Source organism: Acanthochromis polyacanthus, chromosome 3 (genome assembly GCF_021347895.1).
Source record: "Acanthochromis polyacanthus isolate Apoly-LR-REF ecotype Palm Island chromosome 3, KAUST_Apoly_ChrSc, whole genome shotgun sequence".
Taxonomy (NCBI): domain Eukaryota; kingdom Metazoa; phylum Chordata; class Actinopteri; family Pomacentridae; genus Acanthochromis; species Acanthochromis polyacanthus.
This window is the reverse complement of record NC_067115.1, coordinates 38386371-38411412: the sequence shown is the minus strand read 5'-3', so window position 1 is coordinate 38411412 and position 25042 is coordinate 38386371. Positions and strand designations below refer to the sequence as shown.

The 25042-nt window shown below is 41.0% G+C and overlaps 2 long non-coding RNA genes across 10 annotated transcripts; both read left to right on the top strand.

Annotated features, from left to right (window-relative positions):
- Positions 1 to 86: 86 nt before the first annotated feature.
- Positions 87 to 3854, top strand: LOC127533181 (uncharacterized). Of its 9 annotated transcripts, XR_007940947.1 has the most exons (5): positions 87 to 453; positions 541 to 611; positions 3167 to 3229; positions 3332 to 3376; positions 3465 to 3568. It is a non-coding gene; the product is annotated as an uncharacterized LOC127533181 (long non-coding RNA). The 9 variants fall into 9 exon arrangements; XR_007940949.1 differs by lacking the exons at positions 87 to 453; positions 541 to 611; positions 3167 to 3229; positions 3332 to 3376; positions 3465 to 3568 and adding exons at positions 620 to 1066; positions 1170 to 1226; positions 1315 to 1617; positions 3767 to 3854; XR_007940954.1 differs by lacking the exons at positions 87 to 453; positions 541 to 611; positions 3167 to 3229; positions 3332 to 3376; positions 3465 to 3568 and adding exons at positions 625 to 1066; positions 1170 to 1226; positions 1315 to 1416; positions 3638 to 3660.
- A 14398-nt stretch (positions 3855 to 18252) lies between these two features.
- Positions 18253 to 21166, top strand: LOC127533189 (uncharacterized). The gene is made up of 3 exons (XR_007940963.1): positions 18253 to 18899; positions 19578 to 19686; positions 20832 to 21166. It is a non-coding gene; the product is annotated as an uncharacterized LOC127533189 (long non-coding RNA).
- Positions 21167 to 25042: the final 3876 nt, after the last annotated feature.

Here is a 25042-nt window from a genome sequence, read left to right as displayed (position 1 = left end):
AAACACCATGCAGTTCCTCTTCAGCAACACACGAGGGTGACACAAACTACTTTATTCTGCCTTGTTTGCTTTCTCAAGACCAGGGGCCTATTTCATGAAGCAGCTTTAACAAACTCTGAGTTTAATCCTCAACTCTGAGTTGATCTACTCTGAGACAGGAAACTCTGAGTTTTAGGTTTCACAACGGCTGATTTGAGTTGGTTTAATCAACTCGGAGTAGTTTCACTCGGAGTTAAGTGCGTGCACCGCAACTCTGAAAAGACAGCATCAATGGAGCCCCGATTCGACGAGTCACCATGGCAACGGGGAAGCGAAAGGCTGCGCTTTTGAACTGAACATTTTTAACGCGCTTATATGGTGAGTTTGAACACGTTTTAAGAAAGAAGTGCAACACTGCTGCAGCTGCAAAAGAGAGGGAGACGACGTGGAGAACATTGCTGCCCAGGTCAATGCGTAAGTTTAAATGTAGTCCTTTGTAATCGTAATAATATTACAGGGAAAAACTGTCTGACTGGTAGAATATTAAATTATTTCATTTAGGTGAAATCCGGCGGGGGGGAAGTGCACGTAGCAGCAGCTTAAGATGAAATATAAAAACATTGTTCAAACAGGTAAGACTTCGGCATTATTTCATGGAGGTACTTCAAGTTGATCATGTTTTACATTGTGAAGTAGCCTAAATATTAAGTGGCTGTTTGACTGTGCAGTTGTTTTATCCACACATAGCCTAAATGTCTGCATCCATATCATGTTCTGTTAAATAATTAAGCCTATTTAAACTAACACAGACTTCTGCTCAGCCAACAGAAAAAAGCAGATGCCTGTAAAACGGGTGGTATAAAAGATGCATTCATATATATATATATGATTATTTAGTTCTCTTTTGTGTCTTTTTTATCTTTTGGCCCCTTCACACCACAGACCTTGTAACTGTAAGTAGGCAACACTCCAAAGATTTATCCAAATGGTAGTTTAAGTGTACTGAAACATGTCACTGATCTAGGATGAAGAGGATGAAACTGTGTCTGCTGCCTTTACAGAGGGGGATCCAGAAAGGCATACAGAGGTATGTTACTGATAGTTCTCTTCCCATTCACATTTTGAGTGGAATATAGAGCGTGGCATTTAGCCTACACTGAAGTATTGCACATTCTCATCCTTTTTAACAGAGCATGGCTGGACAGCAGCAGGATGGTTCCTTAACTTCCACTGCACAGACTGATACAGTGAGATGAATGTTCAGTAAACACCAGAGGTTCATTCTGTGAAATTCATGTGCAACTGTATAATTTAATGTACTCTGTGTATACCCAGTTATCAGTAAAACAGATTTACAAACTGCATTTGCTGAGAAAAATCCAAAAACAGATTAGGAGGACAGATCTGGAAATTGAAATACTGGAGCACAAGTTAGAGGTGGGTGATGGTCACAGATGAATTATGTTAACTATTGAAACATTAACTGAACTATCTCTTTTATTTGTAGGAAATAAAGAAGACCAAATGAAATGTGTATCATGTCTTTATTTGCTGTGGTGGTGATGATGGTGACTTAAACTCTAAAGTGATTCTTGCATACGGTGTCTCTGACTGCTCTGCTGTCCTGGATAGCTGCAGGTGGATGAGGTCATCATCTTGGTCTTCAGTTTGTAGGGCAGGGTGTTGCTCTCCTCTAATAGTGGTAATACTATGAAGAACAATACATGCCACAGTAATATCACAGGCCCTCTCAGGGGTCACCCTGAGGTGACGTAGGCTCTGGAAATGGGCTTTCAGCAGGCCTATGGTCATCTCCACCCAGGCTCTGGTCCTGCAGTGAGTCCGGTTGAAGTTCTGTTGGGGGTCTGGTTCAGGGTCAGGGTATGAGGTCATCAGCCTGGGCTGTCATGGTAACCCCTGTCACCCAGCAGAAGGCCATCAAACTCTCCTGTAATGTACAGTGCCTTGCGAAAGTATTCGGCCCTCTTGAACTTTTCAACCTTTCGCCACATTTCAGGCTTCAAACATAAAGATATAAATTTTTAATTTTTTGTCAAGAATCAACAACAATTGGGACACAATCGTGAAGTGGAATGAAATTTATTGGATATTTTATAGTTTTTAACAAATAAAAAACTGAAAAGTGGGGTGTGCAATATTATTTGGTCCCTTTACTTTCAGTGCAGCAAACTCACTCCAGAAGTTCAGTGAGGATCTCTGAATGATCCAATGTTGTCCTAAATGACTGATGATGATAAATAGAATCCACCTGTGTGTAATCAAGTCTCCGTATAAATGCACCTGGGGCCTATTTCACGAAGCAGGTTTTACAAACTCTGAGTTTCTTCCACAACTCTGAGTTGATCTACTCTGAGATAGAAAACTCGGTTTCACAACGGCTGATTTGAGTTGGGTTAATCAACTCGGAGTAGTTTGACCCGGAGTTACGCGCGTGCACCGCAAGTCTGAAAAGACAGCATCAATGGAACCCCGATTCGACGAGTCACCATGGAAATGGGGAAGCGAAAGGCTGCGTTTTTGAACTGGAAGTTTTTAACGCGCTCATACGGCGAGTTTGAACACGTTTTTAGAAAGAAGTGCAACACTGCTGCAGCTGCAAAAGAGAGAGAGACGGCGTAGAGAACACTGCTGCCCGGATCAATGCGTAAGTTTAAATGTAGTCCTTTGTAATCGTAATAATATTACAGGGAATAACTGTCTGAATGGCAGCCTAGTAAGTTATTTCATTTAGGTGAAATCCTGACGGGGCAGCAGCTTAAGATGAAATATAAAAACATTGTTCAAACAGGTCAGACCTCGGCATTATTTCATGGAGGTACTTCAAGTTGATCATGTTTTACATTGTAAAGTAGCCTAAATATTAAGTGGCTGTTTGACTGTGCAGTTGTTTTATCCACACATAGCCTAAATGTCTGCATCCATATCATGTCCTGCTAAATAATTGAGCCTATTTAAACTAACACAGACTTCTGCTCAGCCAACAGAAAGAAAGCAGATGCCTGTAAAACGGTGGTATAAAATGTCATGGATGCATATATATATATATATATATATATATATATATATATATATATATATATATATACCTTGTAATTGTAAGTAGGCAACACTCCAAAGATTTATCCAAATGGTAGTTTAAGTGTACTGAAACATGTCACTGATCGAGGATGAAGAGGATGAAACTGTGTCTGCTGCCTTTACAGAGGGGGATCCAGAAAGGCATACAGAGGTATGTTACTGATTGTTCTCTTCCCATTCACATTTGGGTGGAATATAGAGCGTGACATTTAGCCTACACTGAAGTATTGCACATTCTCATCATTTTTAACAGAACATGGCTGGACAGCAGCAGGATGGTTCCTCAACTTCCACTGCAGTGAGATGGATGTTCAGGAAACACCAGAGGTTCATTCTGTGGAATTCATGTGCAACTGTATAATTGAATGTCCTCTATGTATTCCCAGTTATCAGTAAAATGGATTTACAAACTGCATTTGCTGAGAAAAATCCAAAAAACAGATTAGGAGGGCAGATCTGGAAATTGAAAGACTGGAGCACAAGTTAGAGGTGGGTGATGGTCACAGATGAATTATGTTAACTATTGGAACATTAACTGAACTATCTCTTTTATTTGTAGGAAATAAAGAAGACCAAATGAAATGTGTATCATGTCTTTATTTGCTGTGGTGGTGATGATGGTGACTTAAACTCTAAAGTGATTATTGCATATGGTGTCTGACTGCTCTGCTGTCCTGGATAGCTGCAGGTGGATGGGCTCATCATCTGGGTCTTCAGTTTGTAGGGCAGGGTGTTGCTCTCCTCTAATAGTGGTAATACTATGAAGAACAACACATGCCACAGTAATATCACAGGCCCTCTCAGGGGTCACCCTGAGGTGACGTAGGCTCTGGAAATGGGCTTTCAGCAGGCCTATGGTCATCTCCACCCAGGCTCTGGTCCTGCAGTGAGTCCGGTTGAAGTTCTGTTGGGGGACTGGTTCAGGGTCAGGGTATGAGGTCATCAGCCTGGGCTGTCATGGTAACCCCTGTCACCCAGCAGAAGGCCATCAAACTCTCCTGTAATGTACAGTGCCTTGCGAAAGTATTCGGCCCCCTTGAACTTTTCAACCTTTCGCCACATTTCAGGCTTCAAACATAAAGATATAAATTTTTAATTTTTTGTCCAGAATCAACAACAATTGGGACACAATCGTGAAGTGGAATGAAATTTATTGGATATTTTATAGTTTTTAACAAATAAAATCAAACTCTCCTGTAATGTATAGTGGATACATCAGAGTATATTAAAGGAGGGAGACAAGAGAATTCTATTGTGAAAATCTTTAGGCTGCTGACCACGCTGCAGTCTGTTGCTCAGGTTAGACTCTTCATAAATCCTGGAGTCATGAACAGACCCAGACCACTTGACCTCCACATTAGAAATGTATGCAGCATCACATATGATCTGGACAGTGCAGAGAATGACAGATGTTGAACTATGATGCAGTCTTTAACATTTAGAAACAGTAGTCAGTCTACCTGTAGCCTACCTGCACATTTATGCTGTGAATGGACTTCCTGTTCATGATGTGAGGGAGCTGTGATGGGGATGTGTGTGCATCTATGCAGCCAATCACACTGGGAAATCCTACAAGAAATTAAAATGACTAATCCCAGTCTGAGGTTGCAGCACAATGTCATTAACAGAATATGATTTAAAATGAATGTAACAGATCTCTATATCATTCACCTGCAATCCTGTGGAACTCCTCCTTGATGCTCTGACAGGTATATGTCCAGGAAAACCCACAAAGATGAGTAAAAGCCGTTTCAGGGCCAGGAACACTTTTCTGACTGTCCTCCATTGTCTTACTGAAGTGCTCTGCATCTCCGACAATATATAAAAACTTTCATTTGCAAAGAACCGCAGCGCAACACACAATATCTGCTGGATGTGAGAGCATGACTACGGTTGGTAATGTAAATGTAAGGACGGATTAGGTTGTTTGTGTAGATTATAGACTTGAAACGAAATGGTACCGCTCAAAGAGATAATCGTCCGGAAATGCGAGAACATTTATGCGCGCTCTGATAACAATCTACCGACGAATATTTAATTATCTGTGCAGTAATGCGGCTACTTTACCCACTGGATCGTTAATAAAAGCTGTTCTATGCCAAAACTCGCCCGCTTACTGACTGAATGAATGAGGAAATGAAACAGCGTGTGTGGCTGAAAGAGGGCGGAGACAGAGAGAAACTCGAGGTTTTGCGAGATAAACCTGCTGGCGAGCAGGTTAGAGTCATAGAGTCTGTTACTGCGGTAAATGACCGAGAGTTTAAGTTACCCCTCTTTGTGAAACAGGCTCGAGTTACCCCACATTCCCTGGTTAGAGTTACCTCGCTTCGTGAAACGGAAAACTCTGAGTTTTCCTCATATCAGGGTTAACAAACTCAGAGTTTTCACTAAACCTGCTTCGTGAAATAGGCCCCAGCTTGTGCTGCAATACACAGGGATGGGACATCATAACAGATGACAGTTTGACATACATAAACTAATAAGGAATTTTTCAGAAATTATACCTGCACTTTCCAACTCCAGAGATCTAAAAATGCGACCTTTAAGGCAAGTTTGATTCTGTTCCCCACAGCATGTATTTTATTTATTTTTCCTTCCTCTATTTGTTACTCTTGCCTGACAAATGTCTTTGTTAGCTCTGTTTCACAGTGTTATTTTGTTGAAGGGCAAATAAACATCACAAAACAGCCAAGTAAAATAACAGAGGATGTGATTGAACAAATAAGCAATCTTAGGACCCAAAGCAGCATGACAAAATTATTCAAATTGTACCATTTGAGGTGACTCCATGCATTAGTGTGAGGTTGACACACTGATGCACAGCTGATGAGTAATTAGTGGTAGTTTCTGAGTTCACCTGCACAGCATTTAGCATTATAAAATGTCATTAAAACATTTCAGAGTGGCATGATTATGAGACATTTTGAAAGCTTAAGATCTCTGCTCACACTGTTGTATTTTCAGTCCTTTGCATGTTTCTGAATATCATGAGCAGACAAGGAACTAGCGCCAAAACCATGAAACCACAAGCAATTTTTTACCGCCACACTTATTTGCCCAAATAGGCCACAACCATACCCTCCTACACAGAAATTGTCTTCACTTTTTTTGCTTACCACTCCTACAAATTTCATCCAGTCTTTGCAAAATTTTGTACTTAAGCCCACAAAATCAGTCTGGAAAGGTGAATTGTTTTAGGTTTTTTTGTTATCCTATACATATAATATACGGTGCTCGCAAGTCCTGTGTGTCCAAATGCTGATGATACATGGTTTCAGCTCATAGCATTCATGCACAGTGGTGGTAAATCCACAGTTTTAATGAAGACTAACTTTATTTTGACTTATGAATTTTCCAAAAATCGACACACCTTCCTATTATGACATGTACAGACAGGTGACAAATTAAAGGAAACAAACAGTCACCTAATGCTTTAAATGAGTCTCTACTGCAGGTATAAACACCATCTTTCCTAAAGATATTCACTCAATTGGTGTTTTGATTCTGGGGTGTGCTTTCTAACATGTCAGTCCAAAGGTGTTAGACTGCTTTGTGATCAAACCATTCAGTGGCCCTTTGCGCACTTGTAAAAGGGCTTGTCATCCTGAAAGAAACCACTCTTATCTGGATAAAAATGTTAACAATAAAGGTGATCACTTAGAACAATTTCATTTCTGCTGAAATTAGCTGGCTAGTCTGCATTACTGAAGCTCATGCCATCTGAACAAAAACAAATGAATAAATCCTTCATCAAAGTCACTTTGATATATATATATGTTTTTTTTTTCCTGTCCTGAACAAAATCAGAATCAGCAGGATCTGCTCGGTATTTTAATACACACCACAAAGCATGACAGGCTGTTAATTGCTTAATTGTTTCATTGCACCAACCCTGTGTGGAAGCATTTGTTGTGTTTCTCCACATGTTTTATATGATTTCTTTATTTGTCACAATGTTTGCATCCACGCCAGAGCTCAAAATATCCAAACTTTGTATTTGGTTGACCATTAGTTACTATAAGGCACACCGCAAATAATTTAACAGTAATGCAATAATCGCCTGGCACATTTGAAGTGAAATTTAATACTGAAAAATGTCAGACTTATTTTTCTTATCGCCAATAAATTTGAATGGATTAATCAGCTTTATTTGTGCAGTTCATAGGACTTCACAGTTGACTGATAAGCTGATAAAAAGACAGAAAAAATAAGTTTAATGAAGCTCAATTTTACAAATATATTTAAAAAAAGACAGTAAAAAGTCAATAAAATAAAACGTCAATAAAACATTACAATACCAGGTGGACTCAGCTTTCTGAATGCTAAAAAGGTGATAGCTCTGTTTTTGTATTCAAACTTTTTTCTTATATATTAAAAATTAAAAAATTTGATAAAAGAAAAATAAAAGAGAAACAAAATAGAATAATGATTAACAACAGCTGAATAGAACGAAGCAACAAATGTTTATAAATTATAATTAATCAAAATCTGGATTGCACAACGCACACTGCACTTTTGTTTATGATCTCTACCTCATTGTTTCTTTTTGTAAAGTTTTGTCCTTTATAATGCCTTATTACTTCACCAAGCAATGTGGCGGAGTTATGTGATGATCTCGTCTGTTAGCAACATTACTCAACAAATTTGGATAAAATTTTCATTTTCTTAAACATTTCATATCATTGCAAGAAGGCACAGCATTACTGTAACTATGGTAAATGGTCTTTAGTTATATAGCGCTTTACTGTACCTGAAACGATACCCAAAGCACTTTACACAATACATCACATTCACCCATTCATACACATTCACACACTGATGGTGGAAGCTGCCACCACCCATCAGGAGCGGTTCGTTCATAGTGTCTTGCTCAGGGACACCTCGACATGAACTGGCAACCTTCCGGTTACAAGACGGCCACTCTACCCACTGAGCCATGCCATCCCTATGACAAATGAGCACTACGTCAGCTGCCTGCTGACGAGCACATGGTTGTGATCCTTGTACAAATCCACAGCTGCGGACTTATCAAGACTTATCCGATGGAAGTCATACAACGACTCAGCAGCCTAGGTGGAGTACTGTGCTCTCTGAGTGCTTTTCTTGTTGTTATTGCACAGCCTTGATAACATCCACTTTGCATTTCACTGAACATTCTGTGTATGACAAATAATGAAAACTCTTGGATCTTTGTGGCTTCAGACATCAACAGGATGGAAAGAATGAATTCAACTGTAGAAACTTTGTTTGGAACTTATCGGGTCTTTTTTTTAACAATATGTATTTCACATATAAGGCAATATTTGGATATTACATTCAATACTTGAATATCTACATTTGTTCCTTAACTGAACAGAAAAGTGCTGATCTTTAGTCTTGCCATTCTACTGATCATTTGTTGCTTTCTGTTCCATATGGCCATGCTTTCGTTTACTCTGCACTACATGGAAGATGTTGGAGAAAGACCGTAAACTAAACGAGTTAATCTTATTGAGCGATTAAAAATCCAAACTTCCAGTTTAACTCCACAACATGCATCCGTTTTTCATAATTTGCTTGTAAGTGTATTCTTTTTTAGTGTTTTAACTGCGTAATTTTGTAACTGTGTTTTGTATTGGTTGCTGCTTACCTTGGTTAAAAAAAGGTTAGTAAATAAATAAATAAATAAATAATTTAATCCTACATAAGTCACCATTGACTCAAATTTCACTACAGCGAAAATCACATCAGGGTCACTCCGTGTGGTTTCACCAGATGGTGGTTGCCACACCATTTTCAAATTAGTCCTAAATTTGTATACCATTAGATAGTCACAAAAGTACTTTCTATGCAAAATTGTAGGCCTGTAGCTCAAATAGTTTCTGAGTTGTGGGGGTCTGAAATTTTCAGAATTTGGGCTATAAAAAGCCTCGCCAGTGTTTTTTGCATCTTTAAGTGGTTAATTCTCAGCCTCTAGACATACCAGAGAGCTGTGAGTTGGTAAACAAGGCCTCTGCATGTAGCTAGTGCCCCACAAACATCCCCAGGTGTTTCCCTACACTCTACAGGCCGTGGGGGCTTGCTAAAAATGCTTAACAAAAATTAAGAGACACCTACTCACGAGTGGGGTTTGGGACCTTAAAAGTCCTAGAAATACTGCACAGAAGTGTTCTAACACCCCTGGGTTCCATTCTACACAAACTTGTGTGATAACTTAGCAAACTGGAGCTTTCTAGGTACCTCAGCTTGGAAAATATGAGCTCCCAAAGTTGGACGAGATTTTTTAATTGGCTATTTTTGGTGGCAAAAATCTCAATGTGGGACAGGTTACCAGAGACCCCAAATTTTTCTACAAGATAGTTCCATCTGTCTTCTATCACTGTACAAAAAAGCAGCAGGGTTATATTTGTAGTTACTAAGATATTCTTACTCAAAATGGCATGGATAATGTCAAAATTGTTTTTTGCTTTTCAGTACTTTAAATTTGGATACAAGTGTTTATTAGTCATTCCAATGGTAGTATTATGTATGTTTTGTTCTTTTTGAAATGTTAGTTGTTAAAGGTGATTACCTTCAAAAAGTGTAATGGTATGGTAAACTTAGGTATACCTAAGTTATAACTTAGGTTATAACTTAGGTATAGGTTCTTTTATACCTAACCTATACCTATACCTAAATTATAACTTAGGTATAGGTTCTTTTGCTTGTAACATGGCATTGTACAATTAAATTTAACATGTTTAATCCCACTGCACTGATACTTTAAAATTCAACATTATTGTTGTTATTTTGAAATTAATCAACCATGAACTACTACAGAGCTCCCTGAATTCAAGTTAGTACATGTAATTTGTATGTGTAAGTTATAATTGCATGTATGCATTGCAAATGGGTGTTATAGCCCAAATTCTGAAAATTTCAGACCCCCACAACTCAGAAACTATTTGAGCTACAGGCCTACAATTTTGCATAGAAAGTACTTTTGTAACTATCTAATGGCATGCAAATTTAGGACTAATTTGAAAATGGTGCAGCAACACCCCCAAGGACTATCTGGTCATTTCACCTGGAATGACCCATCATTATAGAACTCACACACCACACCACCACACACACACACACACACACACACACACACACACACACACACACACACACACACACACACACACACACACACACACACTCTATGTTTTTCTATCATTGTGGGGACATACCATTGACTCCCATTCATATCTAACCCCTAACCCTAACCTTAACCCAGACAAAAAAAATGCCTAACCCTAAAGAAACGTTTTTGCACTTGTAACAACAACATGGCCAAGAAAACACTATTTAAACTTGTGGGGACCGAAATGAGGTCCCCACAAGTGACATTGTTTTCGGTTTTCCTACAGTTGTGGGGACATTTGGTCACACACACAGAGCTGTCCATCTTCACGCAATCGCCAAAGAACCACCGGCACTAATTACGTATCATCTTTGAAAAGAAAAGAGCCACCAGGTCAGAAGTACACACTGGACCTCGCATTTTTTAGGCCTCGCCTGAGTAAACGTCACAGTTTGATACATCGCTGTGGAGCTGGATGAAGAAATGCGCAGTCTTCTGCCACATCCAGGATCAATATCTGCTCTTCCTCTCCCCTGCTAATGCTGCATGGTTGTTTTTGCTTAATCATGTATCTGAAGGCTCAGAAGGCTGCTATTTGATGGAACAGTGGAAGAGGGAGCAGAGCTGACCGCAAGCTGTTTCACACTTCAAAAGCAGCACTGAGAGAAAGAGAGACACAGAGACAGAGAGAGAGAGAGAGAGAGAGAGAGAGAGAGAGAGAGAGAGAGAGAGAGAGAGAGAGAGAGAGAGAGAGAAAAGAGACATGATGAGAAGCAACAAGTGTCTGAATGTTCTAGAAAACCCCTCGAAGATGGCCATCTGGGCTGCACACACACACACACACACACACACACACACACACACACACACACACACACACACACACACACACACACACACACACACACACGTGGACATGCGTCTGGTCTGAAGCAGAGAGTTGGTCTCGTATCTGACGAACCATCGCAAAAAAAATTTCCATTCCATCATAGCAATGGCGTGTGTGTGTGTGAGCTTGACCATTGAAGACAATGGCTGTCTGCCATTGTTTTCAATGGCAGACAGCTGGTGATCAAGGATGCACTCGTTATCCCCAAACACATAAACACAATGGGTGATTGTAATTGCTGCACCAGCTTGCGCTAATTGATAGACTACGGCATGCTTATGCACACACACGGGCGTGTTAACACATTGGCGCATGCACATAAGCAGAAGCCAATCAGGCGAGATGAGGATGCGTCCCTGGAGAGATGGAGCAGCAAGAAACCAGGGGTGGTTAGATGGAGAGGAGGAGGTGCTGGAGGAGGAACCAGGGAAGGAGGAGGAGAGGTTAAACACTCCCAGGAGATGGCTGCTAGTCGGGGCTCTCAGTTTTGTGCACACAGGCTCTGGTAGGTGAGCGGTGCGTGGCGTGCATAAAAACACCCGGTCTTAGAGATTGTTTCCTATTTTTGGGTCTGCTGTGTTTTTGTGAATGTTCCTCCTCTTCTGAAGGCCCCCTCCTCCATCCTTTTCTCTCAAACACACACACCAGATCTTCAGAGCTCCCTGTGCACCAGCATGTCCCTGTCTTCCACAAACGCCATGAGAAAAAACCCAGTAGCTGATCACCATAGCAACACGTTATATATCTTTCAGCAATATTCATCCAACCCAGAAAGGAAGGGGTGGCGGTGATGTGGATGGAGAGGGGAGGCAGAGGTTGTGGTGGTGTGCTCGCAAAGAGGGGGCTCGTGATGCAACTCCTCTAAAAAAAAAAAAAAAAAAAAAATAAAATGGTCATTATAGGAGAGGGGCTGCAGTTCAGGCAGGCGGCCACAGAGCTGCAGCAGCATCCAGCGCAGCAGGACGGTGGCAGCATCACTTCAGCACCAGTGGATCTCAGTTATGTGCCACGCAGAGATTACAGGCTGCCGGCTTCACCGAAAACTAAACACTACATCAGCTTATTTCATTTTTTATTAGGAGAATGAGGGAAACAGCCTGATATCCGTCAGTGTCTTTCATGAGTGATAATGCTGGACCCAAGCTTTTCCAGTGTGTCAAAAGCAACACCTCCCTGTGGGATGCTGTGAACGCATTAAAGTAAAGAGGAAATCATTGAAGAACAGAAGAGATAAAAAATGAATGGAGGGGTAGAAAAAGGAGCAGGAATGATTGTGTGGTCCTTCCTTCTCCCCTAGCACGAGGATTAGATGTTGTGCTGCTGGCTGCAGATGGGTTTGGACTCGATTCTGTATGTACGTGCACAGTGTGTAATGTGTGTTGGGGTTTATTTTGGGGGTACCCAGGAAGCACGTTAAACAAGGCGTGAAGAGAGAGAGAGAGAAAGAGAGAGAGAGAGAGAGAGAGAGAGAGAGACGAAGAAGAGAAGGAAGAGGAGGGAGAGGGGACTAAGGATGATGAGAGAAGGGAACAGGATGAAAGGATGTAGGTGAGTCTAGGAGGAGAGGAGGCCTAAATCCTCACTGAGCTCCTGGGAGAGAACAAGGAGAGTAGCGAAGAGACTAATGATGTGAGAAAAAGGGGAAATGTAGAGGAAGAGACTGTGTGAGATGCATAGATAGAAAGATGAAGCACAAGCCTCCTTGTTCACTTGTTTATATAGAAAAAGCCAACAGGACCTGACAAAGCTCTGATAGCATCATCTCCTCTACATGTTCACTCACTCATACACACCTACTCACTTGCCCTCATTCACACACTCACTGTCCCACTTGCCCTCTCTTCAGCACTGCTCCATTTTTCCAATATTCTGTGCTTGGAGTGATATTTAGTTTGGGTACATTTAAATTTTTCAGCAGGCTGCCTTATCTGGTGTGACTTTTGCGAGCCATTAGCCTTCGACAATGCCCTACCGGTACAGTACCTCTGTGGGTCGATCGCTCAAACTCTGGCCCTCACCGGAGTCCGTTCACCATTAAGTTGAAAAAGTGAACCTGTAAAACAGAAAATGTTGTTTTTAGCTTACTGGTTATTGGTTATTGGTTATTACTGGTTATACTGACTCCTCTGCTGGGAGGTGAAAGATGCAGAGATGAGTGAGCGTTCGTCTTTAGTGCTGAAACGACGACGCAGCCCCTTTTCAATTACAGTTTTTCTCTATTGATAAGACACTGTTCCTGAAAAATAGTACACATTTCCCAAAGCACTGCACATTATATTTAAAAACAGAGAAACACACGAAACAGAAAAAGTTAGTAATGTATACTTTCTGTAATTTTACTAGCACTTGTGAACCAGAATTATGCATTAGATTTTTTTTTTTTTTTTTACAGTATTCTCCCAACATTTCTGACTGCTTGTATTGTCACAGTACAGACATGTCACTGCAGTGACAAACAACATTTACATATCTTGTAAAGTGGTACAGGATCAGGGGCATGGGCAGGTCCAGGTTCTGGTCATGGTCTAGGTCGTCCATGTCCTCTTCTTCTAACATGACCTCTTGCTCCTCTGATATCCATTCTGAACAACTAATTCCATTTCCCAGCAGGTTTTATAGTGTGCAGTTCATTGGCAAAAGTGTTTTCAGTTTTTATTTTTCAGTTTTTTATTGTGTCTTACAGTTTTTCTCGATTGCTAAGACACATTTCTGGAAAGCTGCTCTCCTTTTCCGTAAACTGTGAACACAAAACCCAATTTTCAAGCTACATTCACAAAACCTCTGACTCTTCTTGCAAAACCAAACTTGTGCTCAAAACTGAACTATACTGTCAAATCATGCCTCAAGTAAATCAAAATTAAATACTCTACTGAGCAGTCACTAAACACTACATAGAAAAAAGGAAAACACAATGCTCATGACATGAAGCGGTAGAAATAAATGTTTATTTAGGCTAAATGCATGTGCAAAACTAAATACCTGGGCATTTGCAACACTTGTACATAGAAAAAAGAATTTACAAAAAAACAGAAATCCTGTGCATTTACATGTAGCACTTGTACGTAAAAACAAAGCACAAAAATTTACAAATGAAGTACAAAGAAAAGAAGTGCATTACTCTGCCACAGCATCATTTCTCCGTACTGGGTCAGGCCACAGGACTTCATCTACATCACAGGCCACATTTTCTCTGGAAAGAAGGACCTAGTGTGTCTGATCCAGCCCTAACATGCATCAACAGAAACATCACCACATGTCAAGACCATTGATGGCAAAACATTTTCCCAAACTATGGCTGCTGCTCATAAACCTTCCACCTCCATGTAGAGAAGAATTCTTCTATAGGATTCAGAAAGGGAGAATATGGAGGCAGAAAAATCACAGTAACTTGAGGGTTCATAATGAACCATTCCCAAATCAATAGTCCTCCATGAAAACTAACATTGTCCCAGGTGTATTTATGTGTATCATCAAAATCCAACTGAAAAACTCTCTGGAACAAACACACACAAAACAGAGGGAAAAGTCAGTCATGTACACTTTCTGTAATTTTACCAGCACTTGTGAAGCGGAATTTTCTCTGGCCAGACAACAGGGGGGAAAAAAAAAACCTGGCATGCCATATCCATGCTCCTCTTCTTAGATTTCTATCCATTGTAGTGCCTCACAAACCAGTGCTTTGGCTTATACAGTGCCTTGTGAAAGTATTCGGCCCTCTTGAACTTTTCAACCTTTCGCCACATTTCAGGCTTCAAACATAAAGATTTAAAATTTTAATTTTTTGTCAAGAATCAACAACAATTGGGACACAATCGTGAAGTGGAACAAAATTTATTGGATATTTTATACTTTTTTAACAAATAAAAAACTGAAAAGTGGGGTGTGCAATATTATTCGGCCCCTTTACTTTCAGTGCAGCAAACTCACTCCAGAAGTTCAGTGAGGATCTCTGAATGATCCAATGTTGTCCTAAATGACTGATGATGATAAATAGAATCCACCTGTGTGTAATCAAGTCTCCGTATAAATGCACCTGCTCTGTGATAGTCTCAGGGTTCTGTTTAAAGTGCAGAGAGCATCATGGAGACCAAGGAACACACCAGGCAGGTCCCAGATACTGTTGTGGAGAAGTTTAAAGCCGGATTTGGAGACAAAAAGATTTCCCAAGCTTTAAACATCTCAAAGAGCACTGTGCAAGCAATCATATTGAAATGGAAGGAGTATGAGACCACTACAAATCTACCAAGACCCGGCCGTCCCTCTAAACTTTCACCTGGAACAAGGAGAAGACTGATCAGAGATGCAGCCAAGAGGCCCATGATCACTCTGGATGAACTGCAGAGATCTACAGCTGAGGTGGGAGAGTCTGTCCATAGGACAACAATCAGTCGTACACTGCACAAATCTGGCCTTTATAGAAGAGTGGCAAGAAGAAAGCCATTTCTCAAAGATATCCATAAAAAATCTCGTTTGAAGTTTGCCACAAGCCACCTGGGAGACACACCAAACGTGAAAGAAGGTGCTCTGGTCAGATGAAACCAAAATCGAACTTTTTGGCCACAATGCAAAACAATATGTTTGGCGTAAAAGCAACACAGCTCATCACCCTGAACACACCATCCCCACTGTCAAACATGGTGGTGGCAGCCTAATGGTTTGGGCCTGCTTTTCTTCAGCAGGGACAGGGAAGATGGTTAAAATTGATGGGAAGATGAATGGAGCCAAATACAGGACCATTCTGGAAGAAAACCTGTTGGAGTCTGCAAAAGACCTGAGACTGGGACGGAGATTTATCTTCCAACAGGGCAATGATCCAAAACGTAAAGCCAAATCTACAATGGAATGGTTCACAAATAAACGTATCCAGGTGTTAGAATGGCCAAGTCAAAGTCCAGACCTGAATCCAATGGAGAATCTGTGGGCAGAGCTGAAGACTGCTGTTCACAAACGCTCTCCATCCAACCTCACTGAGCTCCAGCTGTTTTGCAAGGAAGAATGGGCAAGAATTTCAGTCTTTCGATGTGCAAAACTGATAGACATACCCCAAGCGACTTGCAGCTGTAATTGCAGCAAAAGGTGGCGCTACAAAGTATTAATGCAAGGGGGCCGAATAATATTGCACGCCCCACTTTTCAGGTTTTTATTTGTTAAAAAAGTTTAAAATATCCAATAAATTTCGTTCCACTTCACGACTGTGTCCCACTTGTTGTTGATTCTTGACAAAAAATTACAATCCTATATCTTTATGTTTGAAGCCTGAAATGTGGCGAAAGGTTGAAAAGTTCAAGAGGGCCGAATACTTTCACAAGGCACTGTATGTACCCTCACATCATTAGCCACAAGTGTGATCAATTTTGAGTTGTTGTGTTCAACCGGTAACACCTGGGGCCTGTTTCACGAAGCAGGTTCATTGAAAATTCTGAGTTTGCTAACCCTGAAATGAGGGAAACTCAAGAGTTTTCCGTTTCATGAAGCGAGGTAACTTAACACTGAGACAGAGGGGTAACTCGAGTCTGTTTCACAAAGAGGGGTAACTTAAACTCTCGGTCATTTACCGCAGTAATAGACTCTATGACTTGAACCTGGTTGCCAGCAGGTTTATCTGAGAAAACTTCGAGTTTCTCTCTGTCTCCGCCCTCTTTCAGCCACACACGCTGTTTCATTTCCTCATTCATTCAGTCAGTAAGCAAGCGAGTTTTGGCGTAGAACAACTTTTATTAATGATCCAGTGGATAAAGGAGCAGCATTACTGCACAGATAATTAAATATTCGTCGGTAGATTGTTATCAGACCGAGCATAAATGTTCTCGCATTTCCGGACAAGTATCTGTTTGAGCGGTACTGTTTCGTAATCGTTTTAAGTCCATAATCTACATAAAGAACCTAATCCATCCTTACATTTACATTACCAACCGTAGTCATGCTCTCACATCCAGCAGATATTGTGTGTTGCGCTGCAGTTCTTTGCAAATGGAAGTTTTTATATAATGTCGGAGATGCAGAGTAAGGCAACTGTATGGAGGACATTCAGAAAAGTGTTCCTGGCCCTGAAACGGCTTTTACTCATCTTTGTGGTTTTCCTGGACATATACCTGTCAGAGCATCAAGGAAGAGTTCCACAGGATTGCAGGTGAATGATATAGAGATATGTTAAATTCATTTTAAATCATATTCTGTTAATGACATTGTGCTGCAACCTCAGACTGGGATTAGTCATTTTAATTTCTTCTAGGATTTCCCAGTGTGATTGGCTGCATAGATGCACACACATCCCCATCACAGCTCCCTCACATCATGAACAGGAAGTCCATTCACAGCATAAATGTGCAGGTAGGCTACAGGTAGACTGACTACGGTTTCTAAATGTTAAAGACTGCATCATAGTTCAACATCTGTCATTCTCTGCACTGTCCAGATCATATGTGATGCTGCATACATCATTTCTAATGTGGAGGCCAAGTGGTCTGGGTCTGTTCATGACTCCAGGATTTATGAAGAGTCTAACCTGAGCAACAGACTGCAGCGTGGTCAGCAGCCTAAAGATTTTCACAATATAATTCATTTGTCTCTCTCCTTTAATATACTCTGATGTATCCACTATACATTACAGGAGAGTTTGATGGCCTTCTGCTGGGTGACAGGGGTTACCATGACAACCCAGGCAGATGACCTCATACCCTGACCCTGAACCAGGCCCCCAACAGAACTTCAACCGGGCTCACTGCAGGACCAGAGCCTGGGTGGAGATGACCAAAGCAGACCTGCCAACCTTGGCGAAATATTTTGAGTACCACTTAATCTCACACACGCACACGCAAACACGCACGCGCAAACACGCACGCACTATGGCGTCAGAATCGTGTCAAAACAATCAAAGCAACTCGCAGCAACGTGTCTGTGCACGCATGATTATTTTCTTACGCGTGCGTGCGTGCGTTGTCATGTGCAGATTGTATTTCACACGTGACAAGAAGCTGCGTGCGTATGAAGCAGCGCGTACACGCCTGTCTGTCACTGTTTGACAAATACTATTACGCGTTCACACACGCGTGCGGTCGCCATACACAATAGAACATTTCTGCACCGTGCGTACCAGTCCGCCTCACATGAGCGTCTCGTGTAGTTGGCCTTTTCATTTTAGTCAGCCAGGGGAGGCAGCAGTGAGTCATACTGGCGGAAAAGAAGAAGACGAAGAAGAGTCTCCCCTTTCCGACCGAGGCAGTTCCGGTTCGAGGTTGGAGCCGGTGGCCGATTCGGCTCCGTTTTTTTGTTTTTCGACAGGCGGTGGGCTGCCTCTGGGCTCCAAAAACTGGGACTCGCACCGGCCCCAACTCGTTGCTGGGCCAGAGGTGGTCCGAGGTGAGAGCCCAGTACGTCAGGGGCTGGGGTTACAGTCCAACCGTCAACAGCGGAAACACAGAAGCGCCGTTTTTAAACAGCCGAGCGAGCAGCAGTAATGTTCAGCGTTTGTGTTTTAAAAATTGGTAAATATAGAAGCAAAATCCAAGCAGCAACGGTCTGAGGAGGAGACCCAAAGCTTCCTGGAACTGTGGTCTTCATATGAAATTCAGTGGAAGTTAGAGGGAGCCTCTTGGACCACACCAGTGTTCGAAACAATCCAGTGGGAGATGGCTACAGCTGTACGAACGGAGCCTGACTAACTCCTCAACAACTAAAAAGTTCAGAAATGACTACAAGAACCAGAAAAGGCAGCTGGGATGCAGCAGTTTTTGGCCAAAAAGAGCCCCATTTTTTTCCGGCTGCATTCCATGATTCCAACCAGGTCCCTGAACGCAACAGCTGAGCAGAAGTTGATGCAGGCCGCAGTACCGATCATGCTAGGTAAGTTTTATTTCTTAAACACCCTGCTGTTAGCCGACTATGAATACGCCAGCTACAACAGATCCACATCAATATTATGAACGCTACGCCAGCTAACGTGGTCCGGACACAGGATCAGAGGTCGACTATTTGTTAACCAGTTAGCCACTGCTAAGCTAGCAAGCTATGAAAACCGTCTTATAAAACCTGAGAAAAGCAGCAGCAATATTTCATTACCAGACCTGTATTCAGAACCTCCCACGTTGTTACACAATGGCCCATTAATCATATTGCTGAACTATATGATAATCATTGAAATTTCCCTTGAAGAACCAATAAACTGTTTAACATTATTAATACGAGTCTAAAACTTATTCAAAAGATCAAATTAACACAATGAACTGAGGAATACTGGTAATGTGCAGCTATTTTTATAATTTCAAGGTAAAATGCTGATTGTTCTGTGATTTTCCAGCTTTGCAGATGTGGAAATTCAATGCATTCATTACTTATACACAGATTTCTTTGATGGTTTTTAGTTGTTGCTCAAATATATCAAGGCATTTAGCACTGCTGGAAATTATTACAGGCATTTTTTGTAACATTTTCTAACATCGTACGGACAAATTAATAATTAATGGAGAAAAGGGTTTTAAATTACAGATGCTATCAACAACATTTCTTGTTAATTTTATTTAGTTGTCGGCCTAGGATGATGAGGTCCAGTTACCAGGATCACTACTCTGCAGCTTACTGGTTCCGTCCTGCAGCTCCGTCATGCTGTCCTCCTCGCTACAGACCAAATTAAGTAAGATTTTGATTTAATTAATAAACACCATACATTTACAATTAAAAAAAATCAAGATTTGTTTAGACTATGCAGACATCAACATGACCAATATGTTATCTTTTGGCCCATCCTAAAATCACAAAGTACAACATTTATTTTAATCAATCAATCAAAGTTTATTTCTATATCACTTTTCTTACATAAAGTAGCATTAAGTGCTTAACAAGTTAAAAACAAACAATAAAAAGACAATGCCCCACATCCCTCCCAACTCAGCTCCCATCATACTCCCTATCAACACACACACATACACACACAGACAGTCATACAGCCACGCACACACACACACACACACACACACACACACACACACACACACACACACACACACACGTACGTTTGTTTTTCTATACCGGTGGGGACTTACCATTGACTCCCATTCATATCTAACTCCTAACCCATACCCTAACCCTAACCTTAACCATCACCAAATCAATGCCTAACCCTAAACAAACGTTTTTGCACTTTTACATTTTTTATTAACAACAATATGGCCAAGAAAACGGTGTTGCCACCCGTGGGAACCTCATTTTAGGTCCCCACCGTAAGACAAGTCCCCACCTTTATAGCAAATAGTCAGGTCAAAGTCCCCACCGGTATAGCAGAAACAAGTACACACACACACACACACACACACACACACACACACACACACACACACACACACACACACACACACACACACACACACACACTTCTACAACAGAAATAACTAGAAAAGCACGCAGAGAGCACAGACTTCCGCCAGGTCATCTGTCTGTCTGTCTCTTTGTTAACAGCATAACTCAAAAAGTTATGGACAGATTTTCACCAAATTTTTACAGAATGTCCGGAAGAGCAAAAGTAACAATCGATTAGAATTTGGGGGTGACCTGGATCCCCGTCTGGATCCAGGATTTTTTTGAAGGACTCTGTGCAATTGAGAGATGGCCGCCAAAATCCGTCCATAACTTTTTGAGTTATGCTGTTGACAGACAAACAGACAAACAAACTCCGATGATTACATAACCTCCTGGCGGAGGTAATAAGTTAACTGTGTTCATGAATATAGAAAAGAATTACTGACAACTAATGCTGCTTGGGTGCTTTTATGCTGGATAAAGGAACCAGGATGCTACTGTGGATCTGCTGCAGTATCTGGAGACGTCAGAGGAACGGTTCTTGGAACAGATCTGAAGACACCGAGACCTGACCACTGCCATGCTCCAGAACATCCAGAGGACGGATGAAAATTCAAACACCTTGGCTGGAGTGATGGGACGTATGGTGTCGGTGCTGGAGCGACTGTCACAGAAATAAACTGCATTGTCCACTATTCCTGCCTTTTTTAGAAAAAGTAATCATATTTTTTTAGAAATTCTTTTCCTTCTTAGCTATTTAAGTACACTGGTATTTTACTCTTGCACTTTGGGTGAATACAAATATATTTGTGATGAAAGATGCGTGTTTTGTCTATAATCTACAGAGATTTTATTCAGTGTTAAGTGCACACTTCTACGTACACACATTTTGACAGATAATCAGTTGTGCTTTTCAAGCAGATTTCAATCTGAAACATATCAGCAACATACCAGTATGTTGTTTCTTACAACATATGTCACACCAAGCTAGATAAACTGCACTACTGCAGCAGATATATTATTTAAGTGTGCTTACATTACATGTCTACATACACTACTCACAAAAAGTTACTCAACTTTCAGGTGACATTTATGGAAATTGTAAAAATTAATGCGATGGTGATATTAAATCATGAAAGTAGAGCATTTAAGTAGAAACATGCAATAGTGATTTCCTCATCTCAAACAATTTATTAAAACAAAAGCTAACAGCAGTGAAGGGTATATCACAATAAAAATGTCTCATGACAGTTTGCACAGAACAGCAGCCATGTTGAATTTTACAGTATCAGTGCAGTGGGATTGTACAATGCCATGTTACAAGCAAAATAACACTAATAATACTACCATTGAAATGACTACTAATTCTTGTATCCAAATTTAAAGTACTGAAAAGCAAAAAACGATTTTGACATTACCCATGCCATTTTGAGTAAGAATATCTCAGTTACTACAAATATAACCCTGCTGTTTTTTTTTTTTTTTTACAGTGATAGAAGACAGATGGAACTGTCTCGTAGAAAAATTTGGGGTCTCTGGTACCTGTCCCACACTGAGATTTTTGCCACCAAAAATAGCCAATTAAAAATCTCATCCAACTTTGGGAGCTCATATTTTCCAAACTGAGGTACCTAGAAAGCTCCAGTTTGCTAAGTTATCACACAAGTTTGTGTAGAATGGAACCCAGGGGTGTTAGAACACTTCTGTGCAGTATTTCTAGTACTTTTAAGGTCCCAAACCCCACTAGTGAGTAGGTATCTCTTAATTTTTTAGCATTTTTAGCAAGCCCCCATGGCCTGCAGAGTGTAGGGAAACACCTGGGGATGTTTGTGGGGCACTAGCTACATGCAGAGGTCTTGTTTACCAACTCACAGCTCTCTGGTATGTCTAGAGACTGAGAAATAACCACTTAAAGATGAAAAAAAAAAAACCGCTGGCGAGGCTTTTTATAGCCCAAATTCTGAAAATTTCAGACCCCTACAATTCAGAAACTATTTGAGCTACAGGCCTACAATTTTCCATAGAAAGTACTTTTGTGACTATCCAATGGCATGCAAATTTAGGACTAATTTGAAAATGGTGCAGCAACACCCCCAAGGAATATCTGGTCATTTCACCTGGAATGACCCCGCTGAGAGAAGAGTGGTGTCTGGTTAAATGCAGAGGGAGTGAGGTTTGATTGGCGCTCGTTCCAGCTGCTCCTGATCCAGCTGATGAGGGACACACGCCACTGTAATTACTCCAGAGAAGCACCTAAGGAGGAAGAGAGGAGGAGGAGAGGGAGAGGGGAGAGCACTATCTGGATCTGGCAGCTGCCAGCCTGACAAAAAGAGTTTTGGAAACTGTGCAAACCATAAATAGTGTCCAAAATTTTGACAGTCCTGTTTTTGAGAAATGTGTGCAGTCAGTTGGTGGCTGTGTGCAGAGAATGGAATTTAGTGTCTTTTCCCAATTGAGAAAAACTGTAATAAGTACGTTAAGGCTACATTTTATCCCAAACTCTGTTAAGTGTGTTTTGTTGTGAGTTTGTAAACATGACATCTTGGGTTCTGTTTACATTTTATAGATAAAATGACATTGATAATAGAAAAAAATGTGCATTAAAGACGATCTGTGCGATATTAATACTCTTCTATTCAAAGCTGCTATTTAAAAAAGAACAGAAAAGAGCAAAACTACAACATTGTAACCCAACTCTTAACTTTTTAGCACTTTTTAGCTTCTTGCTTACAGTTTTTACCCTTTCAAGCTAGGTGACCCATATTTATATCTAGCTCGATAAGAAAAGGTAGATTTATTTCCCAAATTGTTTAACTACTGCTTTTAATATGCAGCTTTGTCACAGATGAATTTGCTGCCAACTGTCTTTCATAATGAGAAAAAAATGATGGACAATTAGCTGGACAACTAGGGAAAGCAACTAAACTGACAAATTGTCACGGCCTCAGCCTAGCCACACCCCCTTCTGGTCATCCTTTCCTTTGTCGGTTTGTCTCCAAGATGCAGAGCAGCTGCCAGGTCTGCACACCTGCAGCTCATCACAATTACCTCTGCAATAAAGACCAGTGCTGCGTGCAGTGCAGCACTGGATCATTCCTGTTGTTGTTCTCCACTGGACACACAGTGCGGACACCAGAGCAGCCTGCCTTTCCCCTCCAGACAATCCTCCGGATAGAGGACCTGGACTCCCCTCTAGAAAGCCTCCCAAGAGAGGCTTTGGAAGCCGTCCCCCATATAGGGGACGTGGACTCCCTACTGCTCCCTTAACTTGGCAGGGCCAAGTTAAGGGAGCCCTTGGCCCTTGGCTCTTGGCCCGAAGAGGACTTGGTGTCTCCCCTGGCTCCTGCCACTCTCCCCCCTGGATGTGGTGAGCACCGGCATGAGCCTCGCCAGACAGCTGCTCCCCTGGAGCATGCGGTCCCCTCTCCCTCACCTGTCGTGAGTGGTTGCCTTGGGGTTTTTTTGTAGTTAGTGGTATTTTGTAATAAACCAGACTGTTCCGTTCTCTCTCACTTTGGGTTCAAATTCCCCACCCACCATGACACAAATAATGTTGTGAGCTTGTAAACATGACATCTTTGGTTCTGTTGTACATTTTATAGATAAAATCAGTAATCTGTTGTAATCTGCTGATAATAGCAAAAAATGTGCAATATACACAATCTATAGTCAGAAAAGCCCTGCAGAGGACAGTCAGGGGAGCTGAGGGGGTCATTGAAGTTTACCTCCTCTCTGTTCAAGAACTTTTCCAGAGCTGCTGTAGGAGCAGGGCACTGAACATTGTCAGGGACTACTCAAACCCTGCCCACAAACTGTTTGAATTGCTACCACCAGGCAGGTGTTTCAGGAGCATTGGAGGAAAAACAACAGTTTGGCAGAAAAAAATTCTGATAACCGATTAATTAAAAACATATATTTAATGAATTAAATAATTTCTTTTATTGGTCCCTTAATGCTTACAACAACAAAGATATGAATTACAGGCAGAATATTTTACTGTTTCACATTACTTTGACCTTTGGTATTTGTGTAACTTTACAACAGACAGGAATTTTCAAGTACAAAAACATGCAACAAAGCATCAAACCTCTGGGAAATTATATAACCTTAAAATAGAGTCAATCTATAAATGAGTTATGAAATACATCCTGTCTTGTACTTTTTGCTGCAAATTAGAGGTAGGTTATAGTACAGGTAAAATTACTGGCAAAGCATTACTTATGCAGCCCTCTGATGTCCGTTAATGTTAAATCACATTTTCTCTACCTCATTGTTTTTTTTACCATGAAGTCATGACTCATACAAATCAAAATAAAAAAATTAAATGATCTATGTGTACAGTCATCTGTGTGATAGCTGTTTCAATTAGCTGAAGGTAAAATTCCTGCTGTTGGTAAGACAGAATAATTGCTTACATAAGCTTAGATATGGGGCTCAGTTGCCGCAGGAGGTGTATGTCTTAAAGTTGATAATTTGTCTGTGCTTCCAAGTAGCCAAAAAATAAAAAATGAAAAAATTACTGCTAGTGAATCAGCTAGTGGACATGAAAGTTGAATAAGGCTGTCCAGCTGAGAACGGGGGTCTTTTAAGGCTGTATGAGATCAAAAGAATTCAGCAGAAAGGTGTGAGCCAGACAGGTTCGTCAAAGTTTATTGGAAAGCATCAGAGGAGTACAAAAAGTCCTCAGAAAGATG